The sequence below is a fragment of the Talpa occidentalis genome, unplaced genomic scaffold (assembly GCF_014898055.3).
Source record: "Talpa occidentalis isolate TD23 unplaced genomic scaffold, MPIMG_talOcc4v2.1, whole genome shotgun sequence".
In the NCBI taxonomy this organism is placed as follows: domain Eukaryota; kingdom Metazoa; phylum Chordata; class Mammalia; order Eulipotyphla; family Talpidae; genus Talpa; species Talpa occidentalis.
This window is the reverse complement of record NW_026555331.1, coordinates 20,199,251-20,225,016: the sequence shown is the minus strand read 5'-3', so window position 1 is coordinate 20,225,016 and position 25,766 is coordinate 20,199,251. Positions and strand designations below refer to the sequence as shown.

Sequence of the window (25,766 nt, the reverse complement as noted above, 5' to 3'; positions counted from 1 at the left end):
AATGTCAGCTTCAGGGCATTTTTTAAAGTCATGGTTGTCTTATCTTAGAGAGAGAAGGAAAGAAAATGATAACCATATTTAAATATACCTGATTGAAGATAACTAGTTTCTTTCTCTCTTTTCCCCAGAAGAAAAGACTTGAAAGAATATTTAGAGTTCAGTAAGAATGTTGGTTGACATATGGGAGAACTTGATTTCAGGGAAATTCTCAGGTCATGGCACTTGATCTCCAAAGGTGTTGAAACAACTTTCTGCATTAGATATCATATGCATGAGATTATATGAAGACAAGAAGTTATATTGTGAACCCTCTTTGTGTTTCTCTAATTCCATAGAAAAAGTCATGCACAATGCATTGAGATCTTTCCAAGTGCCAAAGATTTTATCTTATCTCATTTGATTCTCAACTTGACCTAGAAGGTTAGTACCACTAGTTTTACTTTTCAGACAAATAAATAGGTTTAGAGAAGTTGAAAAAACTTGCCCAAGATAACACCCTAATTGAGACTGGAACACAGGTCAGCCTGGCCTCAACATTATATTTTTAACCATTGTGCAAACATGGACATTCATATAATGCTGACTTCTATATTGAAAAATGACAGTTTAATTTTGAAATATAATTTTGAAAACCTGTTTTCAAAATCAAATCTTTTCCATTTAGTGTCCATGCTCAGTCTCAATTGGTAATTTCAGATGCTTTGTGTAATGGCTAATGTTTATGTGTTCATATTCCCACCACAGATACTAACTATAAGAACATAGTCATTGAATGAACCATTGGAGCCCCATCAACATCACATATTTGAATTATAAGTTAGTTTCATACTGAATGTATTGATAAGTTGTGGCCAGTTCAGTCAGTAAGAAATAGAAACTGTAAAACTAAGCTCAAAGCCTTTGATGAAGAATGATCAGCCCATTCCTGACAGCTACACACCAGGCTTTTCTGTCTGTGTCTTACTTCCCTGTGGAACATGCCGAAACCACATCAACTCAGATTATAAATATTTTTCAGGCAAACGCATGTCAGCTGCATAACCAGGGATGACCTGAGAAAAATCATAAAGTAGGTCAACTTCATCTTTGATCCCCACCCAGTCATTTCCTTAGAATCATTGTCCACGGTCCACTTCAGGATTCTATTTCCTTCCTTCCCACCCCAGTGACCAATGCTTAATGCCTGAGAAACTTGATAAACTCACCTTTACTATACATCCACCCCTTAGCTCACTTGAAAGACTATAGTGTTAAGTAATGCTTTCTGTTATTCACTCATCAGACCTCATCCCAACATTAATGAATATCTTTCTGAGCTCTCTCTTTTTCTTGTTGGCTTTACTCTCAGGCAAAGGGGCTTCTGGATGGGAAATTTCACCACCAGCAGGTTTAAATTAATATTGTACCTATAACTTTCTATCTTACAATAGATGTAAGAAGACACTCTCTTCAAGCAGAGTCTATATATTAAAATAACTCAATTTCTATACCATGCCCGTCTATAATGTGATCCTACTAGTTGGGATTGGAAGACTCTGGCTGGTTAATCTCAGGCCATGTGACATTTTCCAAGCAAGGAATGGATAGAGTATAATGTTAGAGTCAATGGAAACAGAATGAAATGTTTTATAATGAAATAAATTTCCATTACTGAAAAAAGAGATACATGTCACCATAAAGAAAAGAACTTATCAGTTTCTTTTGTGTATTCCTGGGTAACGTTCTTGAATTTTGAGTATGCTTTATGTCTTGGTTTGTAAAGCCATATATTTGACATTAGTTTTTCATCAGGGGTAGGACAATTGTGGAAAAAAAAAAAAAGAGAGAGAACAATCTAGTGTTTTGATGCACTACATAACCTCACTTTCATTTGGATGATGGGCTTTCTTTGGAAAGATCAAGTCAGATTGCCCCATTGTATCTTTATGTCATTTCATTTTGCCATGAACATTCAAATTTCTCATTTCAAATACAAAACTACATATTTTAAATATTTGTAGGGCAAAATCAACAATTTCTGTTTAAAATCCATAAATACTAGATTGAACCAACTGAAGTCGCTTATATTTGACTGTTCCCGACTTACATATACGGCAATTTCATGTTTCAACCTGATGCATATTTGGTCTATCATATATATTTTATATGTCCCATATTTTAAGATGTTGTATGCATTAAATTAATGACACAGTTTTTTGGTGAAAGGAACATAAGTTAATCAGATTAAAGTGAATGTTGGTTTGATGATGAGTCACCTGTTAATCAATTCAATGATTAGTACAGATTAAGTGATGAGTAACAGAATGACTTACTGAATAAGTACTATTGTTATTTGATTATTGCAAATAATCAAAACAGGACTATGCACCAAAGGTTTATTTCTCTTTTTCTCCCCTAACAGCAAGATGAGAGCAAACATTTAGTAATTTAACCTATAGCTAAGCACTTCATTATTATAATAGTAAAAAGTAAATGTACTATATCAAGCAAAGCAAGTGGCTTCCTGAAATTTTAGACAGAAATGTTTTCTGCAATTCCAATAACACATCTATTTTATTAATCTCCAAGCTGACTTTTCTTGGTGCAACTTAGCAGAAACAAATATCCTCATTCCCCAATGCTCTCAGTTATAGATCTGTGTTGGATGTGAATACTATGACTGACAAGTAGTGACATATGCATCCACATTACATGATATTGTGATCAAAAAGACAGAAAGCAGTAATATACTTTTAATACTGCATTATTACTTTTCCTTCAATGACATTAGTGAATTCACGCTCTCTATCATCATTCAACAACATTTGAAACTGTCTGAATATTCTTTGAATATCTCAGGAGATAGGTTTTACATGTTTTCTGACATTCCATGTACATTAAAGACTGGAGGCATTTTAATATATGAAAAAATGCTGAAGTCTTCAATTATGGAATGATAATGCACCAAAACATTCTCTGAACTGATATAGATTTATGTTGGACTTAAGGAAGAGAGATAATTGTTTTAATGTAATTTTATTCAATAATGTTGTTGGAGGAACTGTCCTATATTTCAGAAAGAAATAGTATTTGTATTTTGGTTAGATCACACATCACAGAGCATTCACAATATTTTTACAGATAGAAGTTTTTTACACTATTCCATAGGGAAAATATTTTTTAAAAAACCAGGTTGCCCTATTATATCAGTCGGCTGCTTTGTTTTTAATTTTTAAAGTTTATTTATATCTTTTATATCACTGTTCATTTTTAAACAATGTTTGCTTCTCTCCCCCCCTCAGGTGTACTACCCATAGAATTTCCCCCACCAATTCACCCATGCCCCATCACCACAGTCCCCTGTGCTCCTCCCTCCTTTTCCTTTGTTTTTATATAAAACCTGACGTGCTCATATCTTGATAAATTGCCAATGACTCACACTTGCCTCTTTTGAAACTTTCACTACTTTTATTGCAATTCTTATTTATAAGATGTCTTATCTGGAACATGTAGGTCCATGAGAGTTGCCATCAAAGATAAGAAAAAAACACTTTTCATTTTTCAAAGTTTGTCAATACACAAAAATGAAATAACCATCTGCACTTCTTAGAGTGAAGGATGTGTAGGTCAACTCAAGGTTTGTCATATGATCATGTTTGTTCCTACCAAATGAGATAATTAATCTATTTGAGTGGAATACATCAATATCGCTAAAGAAAACTAGATCTATTAAAAACAGTGGTGTTTATTTTTTACTTTATAGACACTTAAATAAAACTTAACAAGATACCAGGCATTTTCTAAATGACTTACACATAATCATTTCTAATCCGAAACATGCTTAGAGTATGTATTATTTTATCTCCATTTGATAGATGCTAGAACTAAGACACTGAAAGAGTGACTTGACCAAAGGGACACCATACAATGATATCTGCTTTGGAAAATACTATCAAGATATCTCCTTGGCTAAACCTAATGGAATTTATTAATTCCTACTTTCTGCTGTCTCGTTCCTTATCTTGAACCTCATTTTTAACAGCTAGAATTTGGTTTTGCGTCTTTATGTACGAATCCTTAGTGTGTTGGTTGCTCATGAACTACAATTCTTTCTCACTAGGTTTGCTGCCACCACCCATACTTCTGTTCTAGATTCAGATGAGGGCCAAATACCAAATACCCAACAGACAACTGGTTTGGTCATTCCAGTCCACCACTTGGACATGTAAGCACTACCTTTTTCTGGAGACTTCCCTCCCGCCTCTTCTTATTACACTCCTACCTGAATTCCCATCTATTTTCTTTCTTTCATTTTAGAATTTAAAAAGTGTAATTATTCAGAATAATGTAGTCATAACAAATTTTTAACAATTTGTCACATTTCATAAATATTATTTCTAAGTGGACAAATGTTACAGATAACATTGGAGCCCTTTTTATACTTTTCCCTAATTGTATTCTCTTTTCTTAGTGAGAATTCACTGCTACTGTGAAATAAATGTGTACCATGTGTGTGTTATTTTTCTTAAATATGGGTATACTCACAAAAAATACATAGACTTGTTTAGGTACATTCTAAATTTAAATAAATAGCATTGCACCACACATATCATTTGACAACTTCACCCCCATTTTACCATCATTTATATATTATAACATAGTAGAAATTTGAACTATTTTCAGAGTGTCTCTATTAAAAGTTAGAATTTTTATGAAAACTCACATCTGCTCCAGACTTATAAAATTTTTCATGTTGTCAATTCTTTTTAAATTTTTGATTTTGGGTCTCCCGAAGAAATTTTGATCCCTTTGATTTCTTTTTTTTTTTTTTTTAAGATTTTTTTGTTTGTTTGTTTGTTTTTAAGATTTATTTATTTATTTATACAAGCACTGGGTACAGTCAGAAGCACAGGAGGGTGAGGAATTCACCAGAGACAGAGCAGGGAACAGAACAGGCAGACTGACGAAGTACACTGCTGAGGGGAGCAGTGGGCAGCAGGAGAGGTCTGCGTGCCATGTGGGACCCTTGCTGGCGGCCGGGGATCAAACTGGCGCTGCAGAGGCTGCGGGCAGCTTCACAACCCAGCACTCAACCGCTGCGCCACCGGGAAGGGCCCCCTTTGATTTCTTACACATTTTTTAAAAACTAAAATTCAGACTTCATTTGAACTGCACCTACTTTTCCATTAGTCCTCTTTTTAAATTACCATTTGTTATTGGATTATCTTCCAATCTTTTAATCTGAGTAAATATGAATCCTATAGGCAACAAAGAGTTGTTTTTTTTTTAATATGCTCAGCCACTCTACATACTTTTTAATTAGTGAGCACAGAGCATCAATATTATGGTAATAATTGAAATGTGATATGTTTTGGCATTTTATTATTTGTTTTGGGTTGGTTTTGTATTTTGTCTTTATTTTGTTTCCCTCTACTCTTCTCATGTGTTTTGACATCTTCCTTTTTTTAAAGATTTACTTATTTAGGCATACAAGAACTGGGGTACAGGCCAGAGGTGTGGGGGGTGAGAGGATTCACCAGAGACAGAATGGGAAGCAGAACAGGCAGATCTGCTATAATACACCGCTCAGGGGAGCAGCAGGCAAGACAGGAGTGGTCTGCTGAGCCATGTGGGTCAACTCCCTGGCTGGGGATTGAACTCGTGCTGCTGTGTCTGTGGATAGTTTCAGAGGTTGCATCTTAACCTCTTGTGCCACCAGGGAGGCCTCCTTTTTTGTTATGTGCTTCTTCTACAAATTTTTGTTTTGAGGCTAACATGAGCTTTATTTGTAAGGTTATATACGTTTAACCCATGGGGATATCAATCTTGAGCTCATTCTAAAGGTCCACACTTTTACTCTCCCTTACCCACCACCCCCAACACATTGTACAAATACTTAAAATTTTTATAACCCTATGGATTTTATGTCTCTTGAAACCCCCTTTATTTGGAATATAAACTCAAAGAAGTAAAAACAAATTCTTTTTTTACATTACTAATCAGATTTGCCAGTTGCAAAAAAAAAAAAATGACACCTTCACAAGTAATTTGTGTAACTATTTAGAATTTGATAGAAAAGTATAGTAATTAAATTTGAAGTCATTACTGTATTTAGCAAAACAAATACCATGTAAAAACTGGCTTTGTAATTGATGATAATTTCTAGGAATTAAATATTAATTACATGTTTTACAAGAAAAGTACTTTATAATGTATACACTAAGAAATCTTGTTTTGGCAAGGAAAATAATTTAAAGTAATTTGATAGCTAACAACTGAGGAATATCTCATGTATGTTAGCTACTCAGTGGAACTCAGAATGGTGTGGGGTCAGGAATATTTTTAAAAATGAGTCAATGAGTCATGTGACCTGAAAGAATGCCTTAGTTTTGATCAATAAAAAAATTATCAATAAACAACAAAGACCTTTTAATCTTATCAATATTGCAATAAAATAAAATTGATTTTAACTTCATGTTTAGAATTTGAATTATTTTCATTATATTTAGGTTCTATTAACTTAATAAATAGAGACATATCTAATAAGCCCATTTAAGTAGCATAAGAGCACATCAAAACATTAGAGACTTATCTTTTAAGAATAAATGTTGATTGAAGCAATCATACATTCATCCAACATAAATTTATGGCCTGTTTTCAGAGATCTTACAGTTGGAGTATTGCCATTAAACAAATCAATTCCTAATGATATAAATACATATTGTAATTGTGATAATCATTTTGAGAAAAATGTGCCTTCAGAGTGTGTTTATTTATTTATTTATTTATATAATGCTGGATCACATTGTCTGAAAAGGACATAAGTGAATCAAATGAGATTATTATATCACAATTAAACAAAACATTAAAACTTTGCATGTCGATACTTTCTGATTTTCTAAGTTAAACAAATATCTTTAAGATTTTATTGCTGTATTGCTACACATAAATATTAGATCAAGTAAAAGATTAAGCTTAAGTGAAAAATTTGAGTATAAAATAAGGATGGGATATATGGCTATATTTTAAAAAATAACCATGTTCTCAATTAGATTTCCTAATAATTGGACTTTATCTTCTGGTAAGGATTTCAGATGGGTGAGACATGTTGAAAATTGTCCTTCCTAGGGTTGAAATATGGAATAATTTCCAGGGATATTATCCTCAAAATAATTTCAATCTTTGCAGCAGTCAGTCATAATTTTTTAAACAATTTCTATTCCAGAATAGAATAGAATACTGGGTGCTTCTATTCAAGCTCAAATTCAATTATCATGCACAATGGAAGAAAATAATAATCCCATCTGTTTAACTATGATATTCTGTATAATGTAAGGTATGCTGGTTTGTATTAAGTTAAAGACAGTTTTTGCCTCCTTTTTAGCTGTTGGACATGAGTTAACTTGAGAAAGGATAAATTAAAAGTAAATAAGAAATTAATTTCAAGAAACATTTCTGATACATTTTTCTTGTTTGAATGTGACTTAATTTACAGACTTTTGTACTGTTTAAATAAAACTAAACTTGCCAAGTTTCTCATAAGGGATGGTTCTTACAGGCTCTGAAGTTACTCATGATGGTGCTGTCAGGATTATGCATTTTTCCTTGAACTCCTTTGAAAGTTTCTTAAAGAGGGAACAAAAAGGAAGCCTGGAAGTTCTATGTACCGACATCTTGGAAATCTTATGAGCTTATGTGATGTGTACAATTACTGCAGGATCTTTCATCCCTTAGAGAGAAAAAGATATTCCTGAGGCATTGCTGAATTGCTCACACATTTTACATTATAATTTTCTTTTATTTATTTATGTCTTACAGTTTTAACATTTTGGGGCATTTAAAAGAATTTCAAAATAACATGAAAACATTTAGGGATGCATATTCTTGGGAATAATCCAGAATATATAAAAGATATCTAAAGCTTGGTTTATTATCTTAGTGCCAAACTGTGGTTAATTACCAATTTTGTGAAGATGATTTGGATTAATCCTCTCATTATTATATTATCCCCACTTGTTTTGATGTGTTCTTTTGCTACTTAAATATAAATTCCATAAAGGTCATGACTGGGGACTTTTGGATGGTTCCTATTATATTTAAGGAAGAAATACAGAAGCATCCCAATTCAAATAACCCAGGTATCAACTAAGGTCAACCGGCACCTTAGCTTTGCATAACCTTTATTTAAAACTCCCATATCTGCAATAGGAATATAAAAACAGTATTTCTATTTCCTATACCTGTTGAACTCTAAGGCTTTTCTCAGTTCTTGCTACTGACTCTTCAGTCAGCTCTGCATTCATATAGGGGTTTGTGGTAGGGCCATATAGGTGCCCAGTTACTACTAAGAGTTAAAATGTAACATTATATATTTCAGGTAAATGGGTTTTCTAATTTTTCTCAAGGGCCCCCTTTTTTTCCTCCTGAACAGAGTCCAGTCATTGCCATATTCTTTGGCATCTCCCTTTTCTCCAGCAGACTCTTTTCTTCAAAATGCTTATCTTCACTCCTGTTCCCCCTTGATGCAAAGAAGTTCAGTTATCTGTTATTTTGGAATCCATTACTGGGCAGTTCTCTGTCCCACACACATAGCCTAATAAGAACACTTCCTTTAAAAAAGAGGCCCCTATTTATCTAAGGGAAAACAGTGGTCCTAGACCTAATACACATTGTATATAACTAAGTAAAAATGAAGTTTGGCTCTTAAACCCATGAATGTTACACAATCTAAATGAAGTACAGTTCAAACAGGCTTTAGAACATCTAAAATTCACTACAAAATTCTTTCAAAGCATGAGCCTCCCTGGTGGTGCTGGGGTTAAAAGTCTTGACGCTATGAGGCTATCACCAGCCACTGTGGCATGAGTTCCATCCCCAGCCAGGGAGCTGACCCACATGGCACAGCAGACCTCTCCTGTCTTGTCTGCTGTGCCCCTCAGCAGTGTATTTCAATAGACCTGCCTGCTCTGCTCCCCACTCTGTCTCTGGTGAATCCTCTCAGCACACCACTCCACACCTCTGGCCTATTCCCCAGTTCTTATATGCATAAATAAATAAATCTTTAAAAAATTTTTTTCAAAGCATGCTGATAAAGATAAACCAATCTGATATTGCTCTTGGGGCCATTTTTAACATATAGAAGTATACTGTGATTTATCAAACCTCTGATTATCACATATAATTATTTCATCCTTAAGCAAGGGCAAACTCCTCAACTAACCATAACCTTATCATCATTTACTGCTGTAGACTTAAATTTGCCCATTAAATGCAAGTAGTAGATTCCATTGTGGGCCTTCAAAAATTGAAGAGCAATGTTCTCTTGCCTTCTAGGCTCTCATCAATTCCCTGCCGTTGCTTCCAAATACGTGAAGATACTGTTTCCTCAGTTCTTTTTAGACACAAGTTTTTGGCATAAAATAGTTAAGGAAACCTTGGTTCTTCACTCCTTCCCATTCACATGCCAGAGTCCTTGAGCCAAAACTCATAAAAGGACTCCGAGGCTTTCTTAAAGATATAGGGTGTGAGCTGGGGTGGTGGTGAAAAATTTTATTTGTTTCTTAGCCCACAATCTCTGTGAGAAAGTTAGGTTTGACAGGTATTTATATTAGTCAATTGTCTCACTTTTGCCCACTTTTTCCATTTTTAATTTCTATACTTCCCCCAAGTGTAAAACATATGTTATTGTTGGCTGCCAAAGTTCTTCTCCTATTCCTGTGCATTAATTTCTGTGCTTGCTCCACCTTTAGTGTCTCATGTTGAACTAACATCAACTACAAGGGAAACAAAGCAACCTCTGAACTTTGGCTGTCAGCATAAGTTGAAGAGAGCAGTAATAGGAGCAAGATGTGGTACGGGGATGCGGTCTTAGAGGATGGAGCCTCACCAGAGATGCCTGCTCCCTTCTCTCTGGAGAACAACACACATGCACCAATTCTTTGCATCTTTCAGTTGAGAAGGAAAAAAATCTTAATAATGCAGTGAAAAATTTGTCTTTTGATTTTTGAGTTTTTCAAAAGTGGCGATGCCCTTTTTCCCCCTAGCCTGATCCTCAGGAGTGTTGACCTCACAGAGCAAAATACAATATTCAGAGTTTAATAAGACCAATATCTCCAGAGTCTTAAGGGGTGAAAGCTATCCTTTGTGACCTTGGCACCTACCAGCAAAAGCATGGCCAAGCCTTGCTACATATTTTGTACTGTTTATTTTAGCAGCCATCCAATCCATGCCTACTTTTGCGAGAGAGGAAGTTATCCTCCCTAAATCTCAAATGAAACATTAAAAAGAAAGCAAGTCTTCTCTTACTGCTCCAAACAGGCACGCAGAAAAGCGGGAACCTGGTTTAATGATTTGTAAGTTCCATTTTGTTAAGCATCGAACTTTGATCTGCCCCACAGATAGCTTAGTTCAAACACAATTTCATGAATTTGCCCCAGTTTTACATAAAACTTTTGTCCAGTCAAATCAAAATACTTTATATAGTCTTCATAAAGGAATTTACATAGCACTGTCCATGGAAGAAAAGTCTTGTCAGTGAGGAAAAAATCTGAGAGGGGTTTAATAATCACTCAGACTCTAAGTTCAGACAAGAACCCATATTATGCTCTCACAGAACTTATTTCCTTTCACAGAGTACCATTTTTCTTGTATTTACTACCATATTCTGTCAGAAATTTATTTTAGAATTTGATTTTCTCCCTTTTATGAAACTATTGGTGGCCATACCTGACTTTTTACTATTTCAGAGTACTAAACACCTGCATTTTAATTGGTAGATATTTTATACTCCAGGGAAATAGGATCATTGGGAAAAGGAGTAAAAGAAGTAACAAATCAAGAAAAAGTCATCACTAAAATTCATTTCACACCATAAGAATAATTGTTTCTTTTCAGAAATGTTAAGGGTTTTTCATAGTATTTTAGAAGGTAATGTCTACTTCATTTAGATTGTGTAACATTCATGGGTTTAAGAGCCAAACTTCATTTTTACAGCTTTGAACATGGTGACATCCATAACCCACAATTTCCTTGTGGAGCTGAACTCCTCAAATTCTTCTACATGCAAACTTTGGCCACCAATGTTCTAAATATCTAAAAGGTACGTAATCAAATTGATATCAGAAAAGATAGTCCTTGGGGAATCTGGAAAGCACAACAGGCTGTCCAAATCACTTTGGATCCAAACAGATGTTTGATTCAAGAATTTTAATTGAGAATTTACTATGTAAAATACATTTTTTTTTGTTTGGAAACAAAAACAAGTATATTGTTTTGGGCACTAAACAAAGCAAAAAAAAAAATCTTCCAGGTCTATTAAGAGACACACATGATTATCTATAATAAAAATAAGTATTTTTAAGTTCCTGGTATTTACCAAAAATATGCTACAGGATTCTGAAGAAAAAGAGATAATTTCAGGTGAATGTGAAGAGTGTCACTTGAGCTGAGCTTTAGAAGTTGTCAAGACTTCTGCAGATATATATATATAGTGTAGGTAAGGAGGTGGAGGATTCAGGGTGTAATCAGAATTACACTTTTTCACAGTTGGGAAACCACTAAAAGCAATGTTATGGTAGGGAAAATACCGCAAGACTGTTTGAAGTTTGGTGTATTTTTAGGCAAATAATGACACAAATGATTTGTGTTGAGTTTGCCAGGCATAATCTTCTGTGATATTTGCTCTATTATTCTTGGAAAATTTCTCCTTAGTATCTTTATTGTCTATGAGTTGAGTTTATTCAAATATCAATCTCATGCACACATCCTAACACCCACCTTAATGCTCTTGTAATTTGAAGTATACTGGGTAATTTCCTTAGACCCATTCAGACTGTTAACTCCTTTGAATTCTGCTGTGAAACAATGGCAGAATGGGTGATAGCATTGTTTATTTTTACTTGTGATGTATCAATGATATTTTTCTCCTAACTTTTATGATTGAAGCTGTTGTCTGTGATTACAAGCTTTTGTTTGGCCTGCTCACCATGCAGGACGAGACTAATCCTCTGTGGTACAATATTTTTTTTTTCCCTACATTTTGGCACCATTGCCAACACGTGCATAGAGGTCCCCCATGACGATCAGGTTGTCAGATGGTACAGAAGCTGTGATGAGTTTATCCAGATCTCTGCAGAATTTCCCCCTCATTGGAATGTATGACAGTCAGGATGTTTGCATTGACAAAAGAAATAAATGGTCATCTGATAAATCCACATACTGACCAGTCAAGCTGGAGACAAGTAACCAATTGAACACCCAATGCCTGAAAATCGTTTCCTCCAAAGCCTCATTTCTCCTTTTGATGATATGTCTGTAATCACTAGGGAGAATTATTCAAAATATTTTGTTTCTAATATGATTTCTTAACAGGAGTTCCTCCTCATGTTTTTGCAATTAACAAAAAAGACCAACAGAGAGCCACATTTTCATGATCAGCCTCCCAGTGTCTGAAAGAACTCCACCCTAACTTCACTGCCATCTTGGAATGCTTTACTATCAGCTCCAAAGGGGAAAATTAACCCACTTACACTTCACAAATACACTTATAATTGCAAATTGCAATTTACTGGAGGCCTGCAGCAAGTTAGCAACAAACCAGAGTGAATACTTCTGCAGACCACACTGAGATGTGAAGTGAGGCAGGTTTTTACTCTTTAGGGAGAATCTTCAAAATCCCTGGTCCATGTTATGTCCGTAGATAGGTACAGGATCTCAGGAGGATTGGTATTGCATTCATTAAGGTGTTTATTTTATTTTCTGTCTCTTGGACTGAGAAACAGGACAAAAAACATATGTTAGGGAAATGGAAGACATTTCATAGCTTACAATATTAGGATTAAAAATTGTAATATTTATTGTAAAAAAGACTCCAATTACCATTTTACTGGGCAGAATCTTTGCAAGATGTATGCAAACTAGAAATGGAATTTCATCTTTAACTCATTACAGTTCCATAAGAAGCCACATGGCTGGACTTTAAAGTACTATTCCACCCTCAGTACAGTATGTGCCTTTATTTATTTTTTGTTTTTGTTTTTTTAATTAGAACAACAATTCATTCTTTATAAGTAGATTATATAGTCTATGTAAGTAGATATCAAATTTTATTTTTCTAATAAAAATGTAATACTAGTTGAACCAAACAGGAAAAATGGGAGGGAGGGGAAAAATCAATTTTTAAAAGAAAAAAATAAGCTTTTGATTTTAAGCCCTCCTCTGAAGTGAATTCACTTAATTTTCTCATTGAGAATATCCCAGATGCTTTTTATGGCATCATGTCTAAAAGAAGATGACTTGGAAAATGAAAAACAAAGTCCTGACTTGCTGATGGCTGCTAATCTCTCAAGATTTTACTGTGCAGCCCCTTCCTGTGAAGCAAACTTAGCGGGTAGGAGAAGAACAGAAGTTCAGTTAAAGTTATAAATAATTTCAAGCTTTTTGTTTAAAGTTGTTTAAAGTAGACTCACTGATCTTTCCCCATTTTAATGAACAGAGAAGGAACTTTTCAGATTTTCAGTACCTTTAATAGAACCAGGGGCTTTGGGAAACTCTGTGTTCAAGGCTCCTTCATATGTCTTCTGGGGGACTTTTGCTACCTCTCCCCCACCGCTTTATTTGTCTAGCACTTTTTAGTCTGTAGGATATTGCATTCACCAAACTCCACTTATTTTGCATAAGACACTAACTAGACTATGGAATGTATAGTCCATTTATGGCAAATGTTTTCTGAAAATGACTAGATAGTAAAATACTTCAGCTTTACACACTCTGTCACAACTACTCTACTTCTTCATTGTATTATGAAAGCAGCCACTGGCACCAGGTAATTGAAGGCTCATGGCTATGTCCCAATAAAACTTTATTTATAAAAACAGGCAGTGGGCCAGATTTGAGGGCACAGTTTGTTAGGCCCTGGTTTAGTTAAAAAATAAAAAAAAGTTTTTCTCATACCTGGCTATTCCTCAGCCTCCAAGCATATAGACATGTATACATACATACATACATATACATAGATATTCAAACATGTGTTCTGCCTCACACAGCTGTGAGCTACCCTAGTCTAGACAGAAAATTCTTTCACAATCCAAAATGAGTTTCCACCCAAAAGTTTTACTATTTGGTCAAGTTTCACTGTCTAGATTCCATTAGTTCCTGAACAATGTGGTTCTTTAAATACCCTAAGATTGGAAGAGGTATGCTATGTGGTAGTGATAGGGAAGAAAAAGGAAAGTTTTTTTCCCATGCCCATAAGAATTGGCACTGTTATTTGTTTCTCTCTTAAAATGTCAATATGATTTAGAAATGCATGTGTAATCAGGAAATTAAGTTATCTTAAAAAAGAAATTGCTAATGGAGATTCTGTCAGAATCCCTACTGCCATTATTAAATGGGATAGAACTGCTCCCTTCAGCATTTTTCTTTTTTTTTGCCCCTCAGCATTTTTCATACCCTCATTATTCCTGTCCACTAAATCTTATCAAAATAAAAAAAAATATTTATTTTTTGTCTCACTGCTAAATCTTAAAAGTGAGGTAATCAAGGTAAATTTTGGCATCTTACCCAGTGTTCCCTTCATGTGTCATTTCTTCTGTGTGAATAAAAGTGCCAAAGGATAATAGTTTTCAGTTCTTTGCTCCTTTTTGGCCTTAAATGTAAAATATGTGTTTGTTTTTAACAATCATCAATATGTCAGTGGCCTATTCTGCCACTGAGAGGTGAAAATGCCCACAGAAGAGGTGAACTGGGACAGACAGGAAGGAAGTACAGGACAATCCTGCTGAATTTCCCTTTACAAAGGACCATACAGAACATTGGTCTCTGTCTTTGTGCTTCTATTTGCAGTTTTTGCTGTCTTCTTTGGAATTCCATTGGAACTTCCAAATGGAAGTATTTCATATGACCACCTACTAAACTCAATTAATCCTCTAAATCAACATGGAGCATTGTAAAACCAATGCTACCTCAATAAAAAATAAATAAAAATAAACTCAATTATGTTTTTGCTATTCTTTCGAGACTCCATTGGGAAAATAAATTAAGGCTGGAAAATACTTCACAGTTCATCTACCCAGTGGTTGTCAAAAATGATGGAACATAATATGTGCAATAGTATTCAATGTCTTTGCTAAAAACGAAAGTCTTCTGGTCCTTAAGAAATTCTGTGCAAGCCAAAATAATCTTTGTTTCAATTCTGGTCTTTATGTTATTCTGAAGCCTACTCTCTCCATGGCCAATATTTAGAAGTCACTGATTTAGTTTGCATCCTCATTTCAGAAATAAAGTATTTTTTTGAGATGTGAAGTGAATAACCAAAGTTCACAGAGTCAGCAAGAAGCAGAGCTGGGCTATGGGTCAGTAATATTGCCAACCGCTTCTTAATGTAGGCCCAGGAGAGACTTCCCTTATCAAGAATAGAGCTCGTTTACCTGCATTTAATAGCCTTCTTAGCACAGCACTCCAGGTTACCAGTACTGATGAAGTGAGTTGTCACATTGATACATTTCAAAATTGTGATTATAAATTATGACCCTTTGAGAATATACTTCAGTGTTTAGGAGCCATAAATAACTGGTTGGGGGTCAATAGAGCTATTCTGAAACTAACAAAATAAACTTGTTTATGGTGTTTTGGGATGATAGGAAAAACTTATTTGGGCACATAATATTGCTGAAGGGATCATTTCTGAGAATATTCAAGTAGGTGCACAAAAACTTACAGACCTTGGGGTAGCACCAGATTTTAAAGTAGGGATACAAAATCAAATACTTTAGGGTGGGTAATAAAGTATTCTGTTAAATAATGTAGACTGCTGTCCTAAAGCAAAAGGGTGGATGAATTTTTATAGACATATAACAACTGGTTAGTCTACACAGAAGACATTAACTAAGTATCTGGAATAAGCATTAAACCATATGCCAGAATAATATATTCCCAAGAGTCTAAGATAGGCTGTCTCAAAGGAGTAGAAGTGGATTTCAAGTTTATAAAAAAACATCTTGTAAAATATGACAGCTTTTAAAAACAGACCACATATTCAAATGGAAGCTTCTTCATAGTGTACCCAAACCTCAAAGCTGTTACTGGGCCATAGTTCTGCCAACAGTAGAAGATTATCCACCAAACATCCTTCATTTCCTTCATTTAAGGCAACCTGACTCTTTATATATCTATATATGAAATATATCCTCAAATCCCCACATACAAAAAACCCAAATGCCCTTTTCATCATGAATCTAACTGAGATTCATGTTCCTTAAGGCACCATGTTCACCATATTCTTCAGCAACAGCCCCCATACTTGGCATATTGTGGGAGTTCAAACATTATTCAATGAATAAATATTTAATTGAATAAGTGGATCCCATTATTGAATTTTTTTTTCCCAAATGATAAAGCTATTGCTCTTCTGGCAACAGCATCTGCTTTTCCTTCACAACATTTCGCTCTAGTTTCCTCATACCTTTTATGCAGATGGTGATTTATCATTACCTGCAATGAACTGATACTAGAGTTGTTGCAGGTATTCCATTGGGATTCCACATTATATAAAGCACATTCATCCTCCAATAGAAAGAGTTCCTTGAGATTGCTTTTTGTTTCTTGCACATTTATTTATCCAATAATAAGGAAGAAAGTTCATGAGAGCAATAAATTAGTATGCTTAGGGAGCTAGGGTCATATCTAAATACTGAGTTTGATTTTACATTGACTCCCAATTCCTCCCCGGCTTCTGAAGGCTCCTTGAAGTATCTTTCCATTCTTCTTAACAACTGTCTTTCTCTGTTTTACAGCAACTGATTTGTACCTGTGGTCACTGATTTTGACCAGCTTCCAGGTCCAGTAAGGTTGAATTTGTTTTATCATTTATTAGGAAGCCACCGCATACTTGACTGTATATTTAGCAGGTTTTTTGGATTAAGGTTTAAGAAAATACACCAAAGCAAATGAAGGAGTCCCTCACTTAAAGTTCAGGGGAAAGGCACACATCAGTTCTAGGTCTAGAATTGTAGAAAAATATAGATGCTGGACTGAAAGATGAAGATTCTTTGGCCTAGAAACAGTGAAGGGATACTTCAGATATATTAAATGTTGGTAAAAGATAAAAGCTCATATTATAAATAGAAATCTTTTGAAGAGTAAGTGATCATGAAAGAATAATTATTGAATACATATGCATATCTTCATCCCATGATTTTCCTTCTTTCTCTTTCCTTCCTCTCTTTTCTTCTGAAAAATAAGGCATTATTTGCATTTATTTTCCTAAACATGAATATTTATTACAGCTTATACTTGGTTTTTGGTTTCTTCAATGATGACTGTATTGCAGAATCCATTGCTTTGTGTGTCCATCATTTGTTTTTAAATATAGTATCACGTGTGAAAAAATGTCCAATTTCTAATTACGACATTCATAGCAGGTCTAGAGTTTGTGCCTTGTCAACAACTTGTCTAACATTTGGATGAATTAAAGGATGATGACTTTATAATATAGTTCAACCCATCTCAATTCCTTGGAATGTATTAACTAGTCTTACCGAAACTACCTAATGCCATTAGAATTAGGGCTCTGTGGAAAGAGGTATGGGTCTTGGATGTAGGACTGAGAATAGAATTCAAAGATACCATTTGATACTATGTATGGAGGTATTAGGTATAGAGTCTATGATTTTATTCGCTGACCCCAGGATGAAGTCTTGATGTCAACACCTATTTTCATATTGTTATTCCATGAGACATTATCATATAATCCTTATCACATCATAAATTCTGAAAGACAGAATGTTTTGAAGTTTAAAGGGCTTCTTTTCTTGGTATAAGGTTTTATGGACAAAAAAATAAAAATTAAAAGTTTACCTATCTATCTAGTCATATGTCAAACATTGACTCCAGGGCCTGCTGTATTCCAAGAACTGTTCTAGGGACTTGGAATATATCAGAAGAAAAAAATTGACAAAAATACCTACCCTGTGGGATTTACACATTTAAAAATATCAGTTTCGTCACTACTTTTGAATTTTTAGTCCAATAAATTCTGTTCTTTCATAGTTCTCTGTTTATGCAATGAGTAGTAATGGTGGTTAATAAAACACAAATTCTTCATTACTCATGATAGTGCCTAACATCATTACTCCATTACTCATGATAGTGCCTAACATCACATTCATATTGGGCAATCTCATTTTGACTTATCTGTTTTATTTTTCAGGATCCTTTAGTATGATATATATAACCCTGAGGGGAATAGCTTCTTCAGATCCCAACCAGAGAATCCTCGTTAGTGCTGAGGAAGAAAAGGAAAGCAAGCAAAAAAGGAGCTGGAGATATGGCAGTAGAGAAAAGGAAAGGTCTTCTGGAGAAGAAAAAGGCTGTCAGTGGGGGAGCAGGATGGGTTCCAGATGTCAACTTGCGTTCTACTCAATATATTTCTACAGCCAACCAGGATTTATAATACTACTGTCAGCTAGCATCTCAATATCACTCACAATGCAGATTTCTATTTAAAAATGTGTCTTACAATTTTAGGGAGCCTTCCTGTTTTTATCCTCCTGATATTCCTTTATACCAGTAAATTCTCATATATATTGTGCTTACATGAAATGTCAATAAATATCCATGAGATACGTGAGCCATTGAGAAGAGAAGACAACAGTTCCCTTTATAAACTTGGCACTTGCATGATAAGCTAAAGAGGCATGTGATCATTGCATGCAAATCTCACATAGACATTTGTATCCTAACTTTCCTTCAGGGCTGATTCGGTCACTAAGCAAACCCTAACAGAGACTAATAACCTCACTTGAAAAAAACGCCTTGACTATGCAGTTTTCCTAGTTTAAAATTCCATTACTGAAATGTTTATCTAAATGAATCTGTTTAAAAATGAAGTCTGATGTGATCGACAGAAATGCACCCCCCCCACCCCATTTCTGGAACTGGCAAGCAGTTCTTCAGTATTTTTATAGTGCTTAGATGGTATAAATGAGTTTACAGGTGTAGTCAAATAAGCCCAAAGGCATTTAAAAAATAAATTGAAAACAAAGAGCAAATCACTCTAATCTCCTTTGTCTTTTAAATAGACCCCTGGCATTGAAGATTACCAGTTTTCAGGTGGAGATGGAAGTGAATGGATGTCATTAAAGATTTATCTCTGGAGACTGAATTTAGAATGTGATTAAGAATCAGGATGTGTCTATCTTCCCCACATCATCTAGGGCTGTATGTTGCCGTCAGCAATGGACATGCCATTAATCTGTTACTGATTTGTGACTGTTTTGACTTGAATCTAACTCATTTCTTTTGTTCACCTCCACTCCATTATTTTTGAAGATTTAAAAAAAAGAAACAGCTAAGTTAGCTTCATTTTCAAAAATTCAAAAATTTGCCTAGTAGTACAATGTAGTAATTTTCTATTTCCTTTGATGGGTGATTAGAAAATAATTTTCTCTACATTCTTTTTCTATCCCTCCTCCATACTGGCCCCATACACAACTCAACTTTGTTATGTTTTATAAGAAAGAAAAAAACAGTGATTTTAAGTCACTATGAATTTGTAAATAGCAGTTTCTTTTATTACTGTGGCTTTTTCCTGTGAATGAGTGAATATATAAAACAGCTATAAAGGACAATCGCCTTCTAGTGAACAAGTGTCCAAATCTGAGAAAGTAAATTTTTGAAGAGAAATCTGCTTGGTGGCCACTGAATCAAAGGGAATTGGTGGGTATAAGGGATCTGCAACACAGGCAAAAAAAAAAAAAGACCAGTTAATGATTTTTGTTGAGAATCTGTTTCAATCACAATACTGTCTAGATTAAGATTTCTTATACAAATATTGGTTGAGGTGAGACTTTGATTATTGCATCAGTAACTTTAACTTAAAATACTACCCCTTAAATAAGAATGTAATACTGCAGAAAACTGGAAGGCTTAAGTAGAGAAGCTCAAAGCAAAATATAATCTGCAGTTTCTAATAATGAGAAAACTGAAATTCTTTAGGAAACCTAAATAAGGGATCAGGAAAAAAACTAATTATAATAAAGTAAAAATCAAAATCAACAAGCAACTATAAACCAGACACACAATATGGGGGGGGGGAGGGAATAGGATCAAAATAAGGAGGGGGGTGGGACATGCATACATTGTGCAAAAATGAAAAATGATGCAAAAAATTTATAAAATTAATTAAAAAAAAACAACAAAAAATTACAACTTGACCAAGTTGAATTTAACCCAAAGGCACAAATTTAGTTCAACATTCTATGATAACATAATATAACCAACAATATTACAAGCTAAAGAAAAAATATATGGTCAATTAAACCAGAAAAAAATGTATATGAGAAACTACAGTATCATTCATTATAAAAAGCAACTAAGAATAAAAGGAGAACTTCCTCAACTTGATAAAGAACATCTACAAAATAATTGTACTCTAATGAAATCCTGAATGTTTTTACCCTAAGATTTACTCTAAGGGAAGGTTGTCTACCTGCACCACTATTATTCAGCCTAATGCTGGAGGTTCTTACCACTGAAATAAGACAATTTTTAAAAATCATATAAATTGAAAATAAAGATATATAACTTTTTACTTGCAGATGACATTATTGACTATATGGAAAATATTGTAAAACCTACAAATAAAGCTTTAGAAATAAATAAAATAAAATAAAATAAAATAAAATGAAATTCTTTTAATTCCATCTTTCCTAGCTTGTACCCTCCCCACCAGAGTTGCCAGTAGTACATGTGAACTATTGGAAAGCAAGTGTTACCGAACTACTGGAAGGCAGAATGGAATCAGAGAGATCAGTCTCCAGCACTTTCTAGATGTTTCAACATTAAGCAAGTACCTTTACCATTGTAGTCTTGATTCTTATCATCTGTAAATTTGTGATACTTCCACTGAGTGGTTATTAAAATAATTGGAAAGAATGGGTATATAATGCTGGAGGTACAAGAAATAGTACATGTTGGTTTTATTTTATTTTGTCTTAGGAGTTTCTTTAAAAACTGCACTGAATTAATACTGCATTATAACATGTTAGTTCAGTTGTACATCACTGAAAATCAACATGTGTATTATCTAAATTCAGTTCACCACTAAAAGTCACATCACTGTGTTATTTCAGAACAAAATAATTGGTTATAGAAACTAAAGGCCAACTAACTTGGGCCCACTGTGCAACAAATTAACAAATCATCTCCCACAGCAGGTCACTTTTGTAGATGTTAATCTTAATCCATTTTATGTTTATTCTTCTGTTTTAGTTTTAGGCCCTCTTTCAGCCAAAATTCAGTCAGGAGAACAAAGCCTCTATAAAGACCTGGGAGGGAGGTGTTAGAGAACCACAGAAAAATAGCTCGTAACCACTCTGCCAGAAACACTGTTTGGAGCTTCCAGGGAAATCCAAGAAGCCAAATACATCTGGCCACTGGAACCAGCAAGAGGAAGATGAAGAGTCTACGGAAATGGCGGCCTCCGGGGAAACAGTTCCTGCTGGGTAACTATGGCCTTCGAGGGTCTGAAACCAATTACCTGCGGCCGGCAGCTGAGACCACTATTTGTCAGCAGAATCATCAGTCATGAAGATGAGCTAGACTGAGAGTGGAGAAGGGCGAGGACAAACTGGCTCCTGCCGGGCACCCCTGCATCTGCCCATCAACAGGTCTGAGGGCTTAACCTAAAAAGAATAATGGTTTCTGCTTCACTTTCACCTTCCAAGTCTCACACCAACTCCCCTTTAGTCAGCTCTGTCCCAGACACAGAGAGTTGCATTTGGTATAAGCATACCATCAGTGGGCCAACTCCAATTTCAGGAGTGGGGTGGGACAGAGGTTTCTCTTCCCCTACCTTTATCATACTATTTTCTACCTTTCCTTCTGCCCTCAGTAGAGTTTTAAAAACAGTATCTTACACCAGTGGCTGGAGTTCATATTTTGCAATGTAACTCATTCTGTTTTTAAAGATTTATTTATTTATGCATACGAGAACTGTGGTGTAGGCCAGAGGTGTGTGTGTGGGGGGGCGGGTGAGAGGATTCACCAGAGACAAAGTGGGGAGCAGAACAGGCAGACTGACTGAAATACATTGCTGAGGGGAGCAGCAGGCTAGACAGGAGAGGTCTGCTGCGCCATGGCCATGTGGGCAGCTCCCTGGCTGAGGATGGAACTTTTACTGCAGAGGCTGTGGACATTTTCAAAGTGCTGTGCTCAACCCCCTATGCCACCAGGGAAGTCCCAATGTAACTCATTTTTGCCTTAGTTTTTAATATAGCTTAAATATAAACTTGGTGTATTAAAATATAATTAAGTAAAAACTGGATTTGATTCCCTATTTCTACATTTTAGTTCCTCAGGACCACTGTCAGTTTAGAGACAACCTGGCACCATTCATCAGGATTTCAACCCTGTCCCATTTATGCCACACACTCCCAGGTGAGCTAGTATACTTATGTTTTTTCTACATCCTTGCTTCATGACATTTTTTAATAAAGGGATAATGTCTTAAGAAAATATAAGTTTTCCACATAAGGATAGTAATACTCTTTATAAAATAGTGCACAAAGAGTATTCAAAACTATCTAGAACAGTGTCAAAGGGCAGTGCCAAAGTGAGGGGGGGGGAACGGGCTACTGTCTATGGGTTCTCACCCATGTGCTTAATTGCAAGACAACACCCAGGCCCAGGGTCTAACATCAATGGGGTTCATTTAACAAGCAGGAGATTGGGAAAAGGAAAAAGTTTCTAAGGCCACAGTGGATAACTATCTCATCCAGAGAGTAACCACAAGTGTCCAGCAGTCCCAAACAAAGGCCACTCATGTCAGGCAATGTTATCCCCTCAAGAAGGGCCTAGAACTGGTGACACATCAGCCAGCAATACACCAGGGTACAGCTCATGGTGGCAGCTGGATGTGCTTACAGATGGGGCTACTGAGTTGATACAGCAGCTCATAGCAACAGTATGAAGTGCAGCTAGACAGTACCAGAAGCCAGACCTGACCATGATTGACTCAACAGCACCAGGAGGCAATGCTGGAGAACCAGAGGTGGTAGACAGCTCCGACAGGTGGCTAGAGAGAATGTCTATTACCAATCAATAGTACTGATAGCACCAGTCACCAGGACTGGTATGAGAGACACACTGTTAGAATCCTTTGTAAGCTATTGTTGTGAACTAGTAGCCACCAACTCTTTAAGAAATGTGGCCAAGATCGGCCTCCCTGGTGGCGCAGCAGTTGAGTGCTGGGTTGCAAAGCTGCCCGCAGCCTCTGCAGCGCCGGTTCGATCCCCGGCTGCTCCCCGGACACCGGAGGAGGGTCCCACATGGCGCGCAGACCTCTCCTGCCACCCGCTGCTCCCCTCAGCAGTGTGCTTTGGTCCTTCTGCCTGCTCTGCTCCCTGCTCTGACTCTGGTGAATTCTCTCACCCTCCCATGTTTCTGACTGTACCCAGTGCTTGTATAAATAAATCTTCAAAAAAAAAAAAAGAAAGAAAAAGAAATGTGGCCAAGACCTTGCAGGTAATGTCAGAGGCAGGGCCAAAGGCAGGTGCAACAATGAGGTCTCTGTGAAGGTCTAGAGAGGTCTGGATGTCTGGAAGTCTATGGAGATCTGCAGATGTCTGATGAATCCCATGGAGGTCATCTGCTGAATCCATCTTTCTGTGGAGGTTGTCTGCTGAGTTCCTCTCCTCTCCTCCCCCTGCTCTCCTCCCAGCCCCTATCCCCTCTGTTCTGCTCTGATCCCATCCCGTCCCGTCCCGTCCCGTCCTGTCCCATCCCATCCACCCCACTCCTGAGACTGCTGCTTCTTTCTTCAGATGTTGGTTGCTGAGTGCTTCTTTCTCCAGAGGCTGGCTGCTGAGTGAATCAAGCTGGCTCCTGCCTCGTCTTATATCCTCTTTAAGGGCCCCCACCCTACAAACCTGATTGGACCATTTTCAATGCTAAGTGTCTGATTGATGTGGTTAGCACCAATCAGCTCACCTCCATTTTCAATCCACATAATTAGCTCAAACTCTTGACTGACAGTTGGAAAGCTTGAATCTGACTGATCCACTGAGCTTGAATGTGATTGGTCCATGTACAATCCTGACTCCAGGTACAAAAGGGGAAATGCTGGTGCCTGCCCAGACTGACCTGCACCGAGGTCAGGGCAGGCTTGTCAGCTGGTAGCTTCTGCAGAGGCATACGGTAGCCAGAGCTTCCCTAGAGGGGCTCAGTTCTCCTTCCACTGGCCCCAAACCAGGAGCTGTGGGGTTTAAGGGTTGTCTCTACTGTTAGAGACTCAGGGCTGGCCTAGAGCAGACTGTGCACACTAGGGCTGATTTTATTTACAACCATTCACAGAGAGATTTCATAGCCACCAAAACCTAATGTGGGTACAAGATGTATTAGATCAATTTACTTTTCTAATAAAGTATTCCAAAAGTACATACATGCATTTGTAGGTTAAAAAAAATGAATACACAAAAAATAAATTCCCAATTTATCTCCCTCCATTTGGAAATATAAAATGTACATAAACTATGAAAGATGCTTTTGTTTCTTTTATAGTCTACGTAACAAAATGAATTTGATACTCTCCTCTTTAGGAGACACAGTCTACCCATGAGGGACCACAGACTAGGAGTTTTTGTTGTTCTTTCCATCTGCAGGAAGAGTTGAAATATTTTTCCTGTTGGGGACTACACTTCTCTGACAAATCCCTGCACCAACGCCACCTGCCATAAAGAGCAGCCACCCTCCCCCAACACCCCCATGCTGGCATTCTGAGGGTCATTCTTGCCTATATGTATCGTTTGGTGCAGAATGTATTCTGACTAGTCCTGATTTCTTCTTCCTACATGACCCACAGGGGGGAAACATTTTCTGATGCTTTATGTGCCCAGATCAAGAAAGGTCAGTTTTCTAGCATAGCTTGAGAGGTAAAATGGAGTGCTAGAGATATATTCAGACATAACAAGGAAGAGATCTGGGACTCGGGAACACATACAACTTCTGTTTCAGGTCATTTAGAAAGATTTTTGGATTATAAGAGTTGATGGTGGACAGATGTGTTTCTACAGTTCTGTGCTTTTAAAAGAACCTTGAAACATCTGATGAGAGTTCAGGAAATCTACATCTATCACTATACAAGCAGATTTGAGGTAGAATGTTTTTTCTTTTTTCTCAAGGGCAATGGAATGGATGGATGGGAAAGCACTTATTAAGTGCTTTGGAATAAAGGGGCTTCCTATAACCACACACTTCATCAGGCATTAAAATGCGAAGTTTTAACTTTCTTTAAATATAACAACACTACAATTGTCCATTTAGGACCACAAGAATTTAACTAAAACAATGAATGATGCATTTTCTTATTCTTTTTTTTTATGTTTATTTTTGCGTAGAAGAACTGTGGTATAGGCCAGAGGTCCTGAGAGGGTAGGGAGGTAAGGGGATTCACCAGAGACAGAGTGGGAAGCAGAACAGGCCAATTTTCTGAAATATACTGCTAAGGGGAGCAATGAGCGAGACAGGAGAGAGCTGTTGTGCCATATGTGGGTTAGCTCCTGGCCAGGAATAGAACTCTAGCCTTACTGGTGATAACACTGAGACTTAACCCCTAGACCACCAGGGAGGCCCCTGAGGCACCTTTAGGAGGATATAAGTAGGCTCATTTGAAAGATTGTTGTTTATTTTTGTTCTGTTCTGTTTGTGATTATTTTTTGGGGGGATGGGGCTTCTGGGTTTCTTCTTCATAGGTATTCAAATGAAAGAACAGAAAGTCTCATATACTAAACTCT

General features: G+C 36.3%; 2 long non-coding RNA genes across 2 annotated transcripts; both read left to right on the top strand.

The window, feature by feature from the left end:
* Positions 1-374: 374 nt before the first annotated feature.
* On the top strand, positions 375-9,998 carry LOC129145273 (uncharacterized). Its single transcript, XR_008550577.1, has 3 exons — positions 375-420; positions 4,100-4,204; positions 9,729-9,998. It is a non-coding gene; the product is annotated as an uncharacterized LOC129145273 (long non-coding RNA).
* Positions 9,999-10,175: 177 nt separating this feature from the next.
* LOC119261240 (uncharacterized) lies at positions 10,176-18,558 on the top strand. Its single transcript, XR_005121689.2, has 3 exons — positions 10,176-10,331; positions 10,972-11,077; positions 18,185-18,558. It is a non-coding gene; the product is annotated as an uncharacterized LOC119261240 (long non-coding RNA).
* Positions 18,559-25,766: the final 7,208 nt, after the last annotated feature.